This window comes from Dendrobates tinctorius, unplaced genomic scaffold, assembly GCF_039654945.1.
Source record: "Dendrobates tinctorius isolate UK_male_01 unplaced genomic scaffold, ASM3965494v1 ptg000174l, whole genome shotgun sequence".
Lineage (NCBI taxonomy): Eukaryota > Metazoa > Chordata > Amphibia > Anura > Dendrobatidae > Dendrobates > Dendrobates tinctorius.
Window position 1 is genome coordinate 3,996,895 of NW_027361841.1, and position 12,758 is coordinate 4,009,652.

At 42.7% G+C, this 12,758-nt stretch overlaps 1 protein-coding gene across 1 annotated transcript in view; it reads right to left on the bottom strand.

The window, feature by feature from the left end:
• FAM107B (family with sequence similarity 107 member B) overlaps positions 1-12,728 on the bottom strand; it is a 211,405-nt gene extending 198,677 nt beyond the window's left edge. The window contains exon 1 of the mRNA XM_073551280.1: positions 12,635-12,728. The gene's annotated coding sequence lies outside the window, so the exon portion shown is untranslated. The remainder of the gene's footprint in view (positions 1-12,634) is intronic.
• Positions 12,729-12,758: the final 30 nt, after the last annotated feature.

Here is a 12,758-nt window from a genome sequence, read left to right on the forward strand (position 1 = left end):
CCAGAGGATTTGATTTTGAGGGCCCACCTTTCTCCCCCACTAATGAGCCCCATAGTAGCTGCAAGATTTGCACTATGAACTCTCCTGAAAGAGAAGACAGGGCCCACCGGAGGATTCTCAGGTTCTCTGGTGGGCCAGTCCAACCCTGGTGCTGAGCATCATTTACTGTATTAGGTAATGCAATAAAAACTCCAAAATAACAACTCATTTGTTTTCAATGCAAATTTTAGTACTTTCAGATGGACCCAGAAAACAGTCATCTAAGGATATGTGTATACTGGAACTAGACTGGATAATCTCTGTGATCATTGCTTACAGTACACAATGTTTGCGGAAGACATTCATTCTAATGGAAACTGTATTTTTTTTTTTACAATACCTGAATACACACACTTAAAAGGAACATGCCTTCAAAAAAATGACCTGTTGTTTTAAGCAAGCTTTTATGTTGAACATGTTTAAAAACTTTTAGCGATTTTACATTTTTCATTTTACAATCTAAATTTTTAAAAAAATCTGGAAATCTTTCAGCTTTTAACTGAGAGCATCATAATAAGCTGAAACTTCATGTTCTGATTACTCTATAGTGGTCGTCCCATTACTATCAAAGGCATGTTTACAGTGAAAGGTATCATCTCTATATCTATAGATAACACAAGATGACATGTTCACAATGGATGATAGTTATAGCTCACCTTCTTTCCTCTCTAGTGCAATGACAAAGATTACAGAGTATGCCTAGAATTTTTTAACAAAGACTTCAGTGCTCTCTAATGTAATATTTCCTATGGTCATTTGGCTGATGTATATCATATCTCTAAATGTTACTGGAAAGAGAAAAAAGCAGTCCATGCAAAAAAAAGAAACTACTGAAGCTCCTACTATGGGTGTAAAAACTGATAAAAATGCAGGCTACAAGTCCTAATATGGCCAGAAATAGTATTATTCATCAAGTATTCACATGACAGCTTAACCGCTTCCCAACCGTCCAATGTAGATAAACGTCATCGCTTGCAGAGCTGTGTTCAGTGCCGACGTTTCTTCCTGGTCAGCGGTCTCACAGCACCCCCAGGGTCCTGCAAAAGCTGTTATGCCAGTGCAGAGCTATAGCTCTGACAGGTCACATCATACAGACCTAATTGGATCAGATAACAATGATGTTTACCCTTTGCTATCTTATAGATGCCATGATCGCGGTATTTAGAATGTAGTGAGAGTTTACTCACTTCTCCGACGCCTCCCCCCCCCCGTGATGAGATGTGATCACATTATGGGGGAGCTGAGCGTTGTCATGGCAGCTAGAGATCACATGGTGACCGCTGGATCTGCCAGCTATAATGGCTTGTTAGACTCAGCGTGATCTGCCAGTGTAAAATTGATCGGTCTCATGCATTGCACTACACGTGTATTGCAATGCATGAGACCAGTGATCAGAAAATTCAAAATTGAAGTCCCATACAGGGAGTAAGTAAAAAAGTAAAAAAAAAGGAAGAAAAAATATTAAACCAATAAATACAAATAAAAACAAAAAAGATATACATAATTGATATTGCCGCGTCCGGAACCACCCAACCTATAAAACTGTCACACTAGTTAACTCCTTGTCACAGGGCTACTGGCCCTGCGTGACGCGACCCGACGATCGGTCGGTCACAAAACCAACAAAGACAAACAAGGGGACACCGGGGACACAATTACAATGGTGGGCCCTGCAAATAGGGAACGGGGAAATGGACACCTCCTGCACTCTCCTAAGGAGGTGCCCTGAACTCTCCTCACAATCCCTATACAGGTTCTTTCAACGTGTCGCCGACCAGGATACCTCAGTCCCTCACTTGCCCTGCACCTATCCCTTACTAGGGAGCTGGCAAGTGCGGACACTGGTCCCACCGGCTGTACTACTAAAACACCAAGGAAAATAACAGACAGGGAAAAACAAACAACAGTTAGCTTCCTCTGCAGTCATGCACTAGACAGCAGAGTAAGGCACCTGAACACAGCTTCCAGAAGGAAAACCACTGGTCCAGATCTGCTGCAAACACCACTGCTCAAGATAGCTTGTCTCTTCAGAACGGTTGGCTTCCAAATGACCTGTATTACCAACAGTGAGCTACAGCACCTGATGAGCTTTTATAGGAAAGAGGGGGGTGGTCACCACCTGCTGACTAATTAAACATGTAGTAACATCAGCGGCCACCAGGGGGAAACCCAGCAGCAGACGCACTAAAACTTGTAGTAACACCAGCGGCCACCGGGGGGGGGGGCAAAAACCCATATTAACCCCCGAGGGCCTGAAAGGAAAAGGTTTATAAAAGAGAATTCAGACTCTGACACAGATCCAAAAATGGATCGTGACAGTACCCCTCCTTCAATGAGGGGCCTCTGGACCCTCAACACCGCACCTCACTGGAAAACCACCTACAGTGAGGATGCCTAGATCCAACAGAGTTCACTTCAGCAACTACCTGACTCTCAGATTTATGGCAAACGTGGGCAGATGGAAGTGGCGATGTATGCTCCGGAGGCACCACAAATCTCCAGAGCGAGAGTTTGGAGAACAAGTTGTGTATGGGATAACTGGGGGTAACTCCAGCTGGTAAGTCACCGGGCCGAGAATGGCCGATACCCGATACGGCCCGATAACTCGAGAACTCCAGACCCCAGCAGCACACTTCCACTGGATGTTTTTGGTGGACAGCCATACGTACTCATTCACACACAGGTCCGAACCTGAATGTTTATTGCCAAACACACATTTGCCACAAAACCGTGAACTCTTCCAGGAACTGACAACAGAGGCATCCCCCTGTGTCACCACACTCACACCCCCACAATTCTTCAAGGGAACCACCACCCTCCTCCCACCCCTTCTGCTACGAGGACTCCGCCTCTCAGGGTTGGCTAATGGTGAGGGTTGAGACTTGCCCCTACTCCCTGGCAGCACCTCTGCTGCCCCCAGTGGAGAAGGAGATGGCTGTAGAAAGACAGCAGAGATAATGGTCCCCAGGCAGCAGCCCTCACACGACTGATCCCAGCTGACTACTTCCCTAGACCGCCAATCTATGACCGGGTTGGTAATAATGTCACGGGGCGACTGGCCCTGTGTGACGCGATCCGATGATCGGTTGGTCACAAAACCAACAAAGACAAACAAGGGGACACCAGGGACACAATTACAATGGTGGGCACTGCAAATAAGGAACGGGGAAATGGACACCTCCTGCACTCTCCTAAGGAAGTGCCTTGAACTCTCCTCACGTTCCCTATATATGTTCTTTCAACCTGTTGCCAACCAGGATACCTCAGTCCCTCACTTGCCCTGCACCTATCCCTTACTAGGGAACTGGCAAGTGCGGCCACTGGTCCCACCGCTGTACTAATAAAACACCAAGGAAAATAACAGACAGGGAAAAACAAACAACACTTAACTTCCTCTGCAGTCATGCACTAGACAGCAGAGTAAGGCACCTGAACACAGCTTCCAGAAGGAAAACCACTGGTCCAGATCTGCTGCAAACACCACTGCTCAAGATAGCTTGTCTCTTCAGAACGGTTGGCTTCCAAATGACCTGTATTACCAACAGTGAGCTACAGCACCTGATGACCTTTTATAGGAAGGAGGGAGGTGGTCACCACCTGCTGACTAATTAAACATGTAGTAACACCAGCGGCCACTGGGGGGGGAACCCAGCCGCAGACTCACTAAACTTGTAGTAACACCAGCGGCCACCGAGGGAAAAACCCATATTAAGGCTGGTTTCACACTTGCGTTTTTTGCGCTGTTTTTTAGCGCAAAAAAACGCATGCGTTTTTCCCCTATCTTTTACATGGGTGCGCATAGGTGCGCATACACATGCGTTTGTACGCGCATGCGTTTTTTTGTAGTGTGCGCTCGGGTGCACAAAATGCATCCTGTTGCATTTTTTGTGCCTCCGACTTGCCCCAAAAAAAGCATGCGCATGCAATGCGTTTTTTTACAGCAAAACACCCATCATAGTCTATGGGTGCGCATACGTACGCATTGTAATGCGCACATATGCACAAAAAACGCATGCTTTTTTTAAAAAAAAACGCACCAAAACCGGCAAAAAAATGCACACAAATGCATGATGCATTTTTTTCATGCGTTTGTGTGCACAAAAAACGCACCACAAAAAAACGCAAGTGTGAAAGTAGCCTAACCCCCAAGAGCCTGAAAGGAAAAAAGTTTATAAAAGAGAATCCAGACTCTGACACAGATCCAAAAATGGATCGTGACACTCCTTTTGTGCATACTGTAAAAAAATAAAAAACTGATCAAAAAGTGATGCTTTTTCATCATACCAAAAAAAGTGGAATAAGATGCAATCAAAAATGGATATAAAAATGGTACCAATGAAAATGTCATCTTGTCCTACAAGAACAAGCTGCCATACAGCTCCATCAGTGGAAAAGTAAAAGTTATAGCTTTCAGAATAAAGTGATACAAAAACAATTATTTTTTTGATAAAATTGTTTTCATGGTGTAAAAGCACTGCAGCAAAACATTAAAAAACCTATACAAATGTGGTAACACTGTAATCGTACTGACGTAAAGAAGATGCCTTATCAAGTTTACCACACACGTAACGGTAATTAAAAAAAACCTCAAAAAGCAAATCATAAGTTGCTGGTTTTTGTTCATTCTCACAAAAACAGAAAACAATCAAAAAATGTCATGTTCCTAAAAATGGTACCAATAAAAACGTCAACTCGCAGAAATATGCAGAAATATGAAAAAATTATAGTTTTCGTTAAAAAAAAAGTATTTTTAGTGTGTGACAGCAGGCAAACATAAAAAAGTAATCTAAATCTGGTATCGCTGTAGTGGCACTTCCACGAAGAATAAAGTCATCTAATCACTTATAATGCATGAGGAGCAGAATAAAAAATAACTAATATCAATTCTTCACCTGCTGTTGATTTGTACATTCTGCCTCCCAAAGATCGCAGCAAGACTCGACTCACATTTATCCTGCACTGTACGCTGAGCGCTTACACCTGGGTTCCGTGTAAATCTCTGAAATAAATGATTCAGACAGGAACCCCTTCGGAAGATTCTCTTTAATGAGACAGATGGAGACACCGTCTGGCCTATGATCTGATGCAGTGGTTTTCAACCAGTGTTCCGCGGCACACTAGTGTGCCGCGACACATGGTCGGGTGTGCCGCGTGTCCGCATGGCTAATTTACATGCGATGCAAATTAGCCATGTGGAGGCAAGCAGGGCGGCGGGTCGGAGAGGCAGCAGTCCCGTGTTCCTGTGTCGCTTCCTCCCTGACACAGCAGTCAGCGGCGCGGCTGGATGACATCATCATTCAGCCCCGCGGCTGCTGTGCCAGTGAGAGGAAGCTGCCGGTGAGGAGAGGTGAGGGGTGTGTGTGTGTGTGTGTGTCTAGGTGAGAGGTGTGTGTTTGTGTGCGTGTGTAGGTGAGTTGATGGATGTGATGAGAAGCAATGATGGGAGTCATGGAGAAGGCGGTGATGGGGAGAGGGCAATGGAGAAGGCGGTGATGGGGGTGATAAGAAGGCGGTGGTGGGGTGAGGGCAATGATGGGGTTGTCGAAAGGGCAATAATGGGGTGGTGGGGAGAAGGAAATGATGGAGGTAGTGAAATGGGCAATTTCTACATGAAGGGGATTATGATGGGGCATATTACTACAAGAAGGTGATAATGATGGGGCATATTACTAAAAGAAGGGGATAATGATGGGGCATATTACTAAAAGAAAGGGATAATTATGTGGCTCATATACTGCAATATAAAGGGGTACAATGAGAAATACTATGGCCATGAGGCTGGAGTACAAGCGCCAGCTCATATACTATATATATATATGGTATATGCTGATAATTATGTGGCTCATATACGTGGGACTGTATGTATGACTTTACATGGGACTGTATATATATATGGGAATACATGGGACTGTATGTATGAGGTTACATGGGATTGTATATATGAGGGGGTTATCCTTTTATATTTAACTTTTTTAAAATAAATAATTTATTGAAAGGACCTCTGCCAGGCATATTTCACTCTTGAGGGCTTAAAAAGCAGCTCTTGTGGTGATAAGAAGCTGATTTAAAACCCCCAAGAGTGAACTCCGTGAGAGCTGTATGTGTGGAATAATAAATGATATTTTGCCGGTCTTCAGCAGTCATGTCCTGCTTGAATTGTATTGAATTGTACTGTTTTAGTGTCATTTTGTGCCATTTTGGTTGGTGGTGTGCCCCGGGATTTTTTACGTATAAAAAGTGTGCCGCGGCTCAAAAAAGGTTGAAAATCACTATTCTGATGGTATCCTTCTTTTTAAGCGTGGATAAATGTGCAGCCTGGCACAGTTTTGTGCATTTTGGAAAAGAAAGAAACCACTGAACAGAGGCCAGACAAAGTCCAGAGTAACACTGCAGCCTAATAATAGTGAATGGATCCCTCGGGGATTTCATCTGAATTCTGTCAGTAGGACATTTAGATGGAAATACCAATGGAAGTGCTCAGTGTAGAGCACCGCATAAATATGATCCCAAATGTTAAGTAAAATGTTCCCAATAAAATCTTCAACTCAACTCACAAAAAAGCCCCCACTCAGGTCTGTCATCTGTTAACAGAAATATAGGGGACTTCCACTTTACAAGTAGTACAAAGGCTCTGGAAAAGCATAATGGCTCCTTATCCACCAAAAGAAATCCATCAAATTCTGGGCTCCCAAATCCAAATGTCCCCTCCCTTCTGAGACACACAATGTGTCTAAACCACATATTTGGCATTTTGGGCCAACCTAATTTATGGGTGCATGACTCCAGAATCATGAGCGGGGCATAATGTACTGATCACTACAATATACTGGGCACTGCAACGTACTTGTCACTACAATGGCAGTTTTCAATTTTCACTCAACATCCACTGCTGCTTGTTTCTGGAAAACACCCACAGAGTCAAAATGTTCACTACACCTGTAAATAAATTCCCAGAGGGGTGTAATTTCCAAAATGGGGTCACTTGAGGGGAGATTCTGCTCTTCTGGCACTTATGGGTTGTGTATATGGAGTCCGCAAACTATTCCACTATAATTTTTTCTCCTTAAGTCAAATAGTGCTCCTTCCCTCCTGAGTCTCACTGTGTGCCTAAGCAGTACTGTATGTTCGCATATGGGATATTGCCACCTTCAGCAGAAATTGTGAGACACATTTTGGCAACATTTGGCACAATTTTTACTCATTTTCCCATGTGAAAATGTAAAATCTGAGACAAAAATATTTTTTTTGTGGTAAAAATATAATTATTTTTTTATTCTTCACTGTCCAACAGTATAAAAGTCTGTGACACACCTGTGGCATAAATATGATCACTGCACCCCTAGATGAATTCATTGAGATGTGTAGTTTATAAAATTGGGTCACTTTTGGGTGCTTCTGCTGTTCTAGAAGCCTAGTAGATCTGCCAGTGGGATATGGCACCCTCAAACCAGTACAACAAAATCTGCACTGTAATATGGCATCCCTTCCCCTTCTGAGCTTTGTACTGCGTTGTGCATTATACTGTTCATTTTCCCCTATTATCCCTTTTGAAAATTGAAAACTTCGGGTGAAAGCAACATTTTAAAGGAAAACTGCTAATATTTCTTTTACTCCCAATGTTATATAAGTTTGTGAATTGCCTAAGGGATAAAAAATACTCACTATGCCCCTTTATAAATTCCTTGAGAGGTGTAGTTTACAAAATAGGGTCACTTGTGGGGGGTCTCTCCTGTTTTGGCATGTCACGAGCTCTTCAATTGTGACATGGTCTCTGCAACCTATTCCAGCCAAAATAGCGGGCCATCGCTTCCGAGACCTGCCGCGTGCCCAAGCAGTTATTTTCCAACAAATATGGGGTATTGTTGTACTCAGACAAAAATTGCACAACAAATTTTGTCATCAATTTTCTAATTTTACCCTTGTAAAAATAAAAAATTGGGGCTAAAACAACATATTTGTTGGAAAATGTGATTTTTTATTTTTACAGCTCAACATTATAAAATTCTGTGAAGTCTCTAAGGGTTCAAGATGTTCATCATACATCTAGATAAAATCATTGAGGGTCTAGTTTCCAAAATGGGGTCATTTCTAGGGGGTTTCCACTGCTTAATCACCTCGGGACTCTCCAAATGTGGCATGGTGTCCGCTATTGATTCCAGCCAATTTTGTATTCCAAAAGTCAAATGGTGGTCCTTCCCTTCTGAGCCCTGCCGTGCACCCAAACAGTAGTTCTCCACCATATATGTGGTTATTGGCGTACTTAGGAGAAATCACATAACAAATTTTATGGTTCATTTTCCCATGTTACCCTTGTGAAAATGAAAAATTTGAGGCTAAATTAACATTTTTCTAGGAAAAAGCTAAATGTTCATTTTTTTCCTCCCATATTCCATTAATTCCTGTGAAGCACCTGAAGGGTTAATAAACTTCCTGAATGTGGCTTTGAGCACCTTGATTGGTGCAGTTTTTATAATGGTGTAGCCTTTGGGTATTTTCTGTCATATAGGCCCCTCAAAGTCACTCCAAATGTGATGCGACCTGTTAGAAAAAAGTTTTGTATATTTTATGAAAAACTTAGAAATTGCTGATCAAATTTTAACCCTTCTAGTTTCTGAAAAAAAAAACATTATGTTTCAAAAATTGTGCTGATGTAAAGTAGACATGTGATAAATGTTATTTATCAACTATTTTGTGTGACATATGTCCCTTGTTAAATGGTATAAAAATTATAATAGCTTGAAAATTGCAAAATTTTAGGCAAATTTCCGATATTTTCACAAAATAAATGCAAATTATATTGAACAAATTTTACTGCTATCATGAAGTGCAATATGCCACAAAAAAAGTCTCAGAATCACTGGGATACATTGAAGAGTTACAGAGTTGTTACTTCATAAACTGACACTGGTCAGAATTGAAAAAATTGGCATGATCACGAAGGTGAAAACAGGCTATGGCGTGAAAGGTTTAAGCTAAAAATTTACTTTTTGACCCGTGAAAGAAAATCTGTGTGCCTAGCTCCAAAATTCCAAAGGCCAATCACTCATCAAGCCTCAACTTTGGCACCTCTTCTAGAGTCTATGCAGATTGACCAGGTGAAGATGGCTAAGCGTCTTCAGAAGGTTTGTTGTGCAGAAGGAGCATGCTTCTATTGCGGCAGTCCCAAATACCTTATCCAATCTTGCCCTGAGAAACAAGGAAACTCCAGCGCCTAGGGTCTGTTGGAGAGGCTGTGCTTTGCAAGAATCTCTCCTCTCCATTGCTGTCTCAGACAATATCTGCAGGTGAGCAGCAGCAGTGTGAGTATGACAAAAGTCAACATACACTGCACGCACTTTCAGAAGCAGCTCCGACATGTGTGGGTAGCTTTTCAGGAAGCTCTGCACCACAAAGTTTAGCACATCCATGCCAGGGATATGCATCAAACCAGATAGACCCAGAGCTGCTACAAAGTTTCTCACGTTAGCACCCACCACCATGTTGGGCTTGAAGTTCTCCGACACTCTCTGCTGTTTGATCCCAGTCCACAGCTCCTGTGCATTGTAGGATTTGTCCACCAAACTGAGGAGTGTAAGAACATAGCAATGTCAGCCCCTTACATGCCTCCCTACTTAAAGATGGTCATCCTCGGCCATCACAGAATCAAGGTTGCAGTGAAATAAAGAAACTTGCAAAGCGGGAACAGCACCTATAGAGGAGGCAACAAAATCGGTAAAACAGAGAGAGAACACTGTTCTACGTATCGGACTGGTGGAACCCCTGCAGTAGACCTCTGGGATCTCTGGAGTATCTGGTCTTTGGAGCCCATGCCACCGAGCCCATCCATCTCTTTCCTTTGCAGTTCTGCCAACACTTCTTGCAGTACTGTCGCATACTGAGAGATCCCTTCTTCTTCCTGCTGCAGTATAGAGAAAAATTTGGCACGGAGGTGTCCGGTGCTAGCAGTCTCGCTGTAGATCTCTTCCAGGAATTTCACTAGCTCCTTCAGGGTACTACGGGTGAGTTCCGGCTGTAGACAGATGTTTTTACAGGCCTCTCCCTCCAAGGCAGTCAACGCAATGTCCACTTCAAGGTCTGTGCTGATGTTATAAATCTTCAGGACGCTTTGCAGCCGGGACACCCAATCAGACAGGGGCATATTATTGCCATCAAATTTTGGTAGCACACTAAATATGGTGCCCATAGAGAGTGTCCTTCAGGGGTTCCACCAATGCCCACAGCATCCCCACTAACACTAGCATTCTCGCCATTGCCGCCTTGTGCCTGCATCTTGGTGATAGTCACCCTGCTCACAGCACCACTTGAAGCAGGGAGACTACGGTACACAAGATGAGGTGTAAACAACAAATGGTTAATTTATTTCCTGACAAGGAATGCAGTGTTAGGAAAGTGTAAACAGGGGTATGCAATGACATAAAACAATTTACAAAAGTGATATTCTCTAGCTGGGCTGTACAAATGGCATGGTGCACCCACTATTACAGATCAGTGTATTCTTTCAAAAGGCAAAACAATTCAATAAAGTACTGTATGCTGCTGCTCTAACTATAGCCTGACTGGCCACTGCTACTTCAGCCGCACGGCTGCCATGCTCTGTCTATTGCAGCCTATCCTAAGCCCTAAACATGTGCGCACACGAGGTTAAAACTCACGGTAAAGCACAGTAAAGTTGGTGTCTCAGTTCCTTCCTGGTGGCCCCCTGCAGTTCTCTGCAAGATGTTGCGACATCCTCCCTGGAAGCTCTGTGCAACTTGGTCTTGTCCTTGTGTGATGATACCGAACCTGTTCCTAGAAACGATGAACACCCTCTTCTGAATTCCTTCCTTGTAGATCTTTGTGGCTCCTCGTAGTAACACAGGAAAACCATTCGTTATCCCCAGATGGGTATACACAATCCCACAGGTTCAGTCAGTTCTAAGCTGCACGTTTTTCTCCTCATGTCAGTCTCCTGTCAGACTCCCAGCTCCAAAAACTCACTGGAAAAACAGCCCCTCCCCTCTCCATAGCTGGAAGAGCAAACCAAAGCAGTCTTTTGAAGGGTAGAATCGAATGTACCATCGCATCAGCCAAGGGGGTGCTGTCTCTTAAAGGGGCAGCGTGTCTCTGCTGTCCATAGCAATGTCAGCCCCATACATCAGTGTAGAGGGATTATCCTTATTCTAATTTGCACATGAAAACATGAGAAGCAAAGGAATGAAACTGAAAAGAAGATACAGATTAGATATTAGAAAAAACTTTTTGACAGTGAGGGTGATCAATGAGTGGAACAGGCTGCCACAAGATGGTGCTCCTTGACTCATCAGCCCTGCCATTTGCTCAAACAGTAGTTTTCCTCCACTTACGTGTTATTGGTGTACTTAGGAGAATTTGCAGAACAAAATTTTGGCGTCCATTTTCTCCTGTTACCCTTTTGAAAATAAAAAAAATTGGTGCTAAAATTAAATTTTTGTGGGAAAATGTGTATCTTTTTATTTTCACGGCTTTATGTTATAAACCTCTGTACCCACAATCAATGATGGTTTCGGGAGGCATGTCATCTGCTGGTGTGGGTACACTGTTTTATCAAGACCAAAGTCAACGCAGCCATCTACCAGGAAATTTTAGAGCACGTCATGCTTCCCTCTACCAAAAACCTTATTGAAGATGGAAATTTCATTCTCTGGCAGGACTTGCCAACTGTCCACACTGCCAAAAGTACTAATTCCTGGTTTAAGAACAACAGTATCACTGTGTTTGATTGGTGAGCAAACTCGCCTGACCTTTACCCCATAGAGAAAGAGGAAGAGGAGAGACACCAAGAGGAAGATGAGAGACACCAGACCCAACAATGCGGACTAGCTGAAGGCTGCTATAAAAGCAACCTGGGCTTCCATAACACCTCAGCAGTGCCACAGGCTGATCGCCTCCATATCACTCTGCATTGATGCAGTAAGTGATGCAAAAGGAGCCCCGACCAAGTATTGAGTGTATTTACTGAACATACATTTCAGTAGGCCAACATTTCAGATTTTAAAATCATTTTTTTCAAGGTAGTGTTATAAAGTATTCTAATTTACTGAGATAATGAATTTTGGGTTTTCATTGGCTGTAAGCCATAATTATCAAAACTAACAGAAATAAACACTTGAAATAGATCACTGTGTGTAATGACCCTACATAATATATGAGTTTCACTTTTTGTAGTGAAGAACTGAAATAAATTAACTTTTTGATGATATTCTAATTTTGTGAGCTGCACCTGTATAGTGTATAGATATTTGGTCATTATATGTGAAGAATTCAGGTAACTCTCTAGTATATTTACCCTTTATAGAGTGAACTGGTGGGCACTGGGGCTCTCACACCTCTGTACACTGCTGTTGGATTCTAGTTCAATGAAACGAGTAAACTCCTATCACTTTAGTTGAGCTATGAATGAAAGCATTTGTATGATGCAATTGTCTTGTCAAGGCATGTTATATGTCACCTGTCATACACATGTCACTTTAAGTCAATGGAGATACAGACTGCTTTTAAATTATCAGTAAATAAGCCAATCCCACATTCAACAAATAGCAGAGGAAAAAGCAGATAACAAGCAATTACTATGTCTTACCTGATAAGGCCTCCCTGCCAGAAACTGGTCTATCCGGTTTGCTGATAGACCCCTCTTCTTGGCCATTCTTCACATATCCAGGAGGCAAGATAGAGAAGAGAATCATAGTGATTATTTCTGGTGA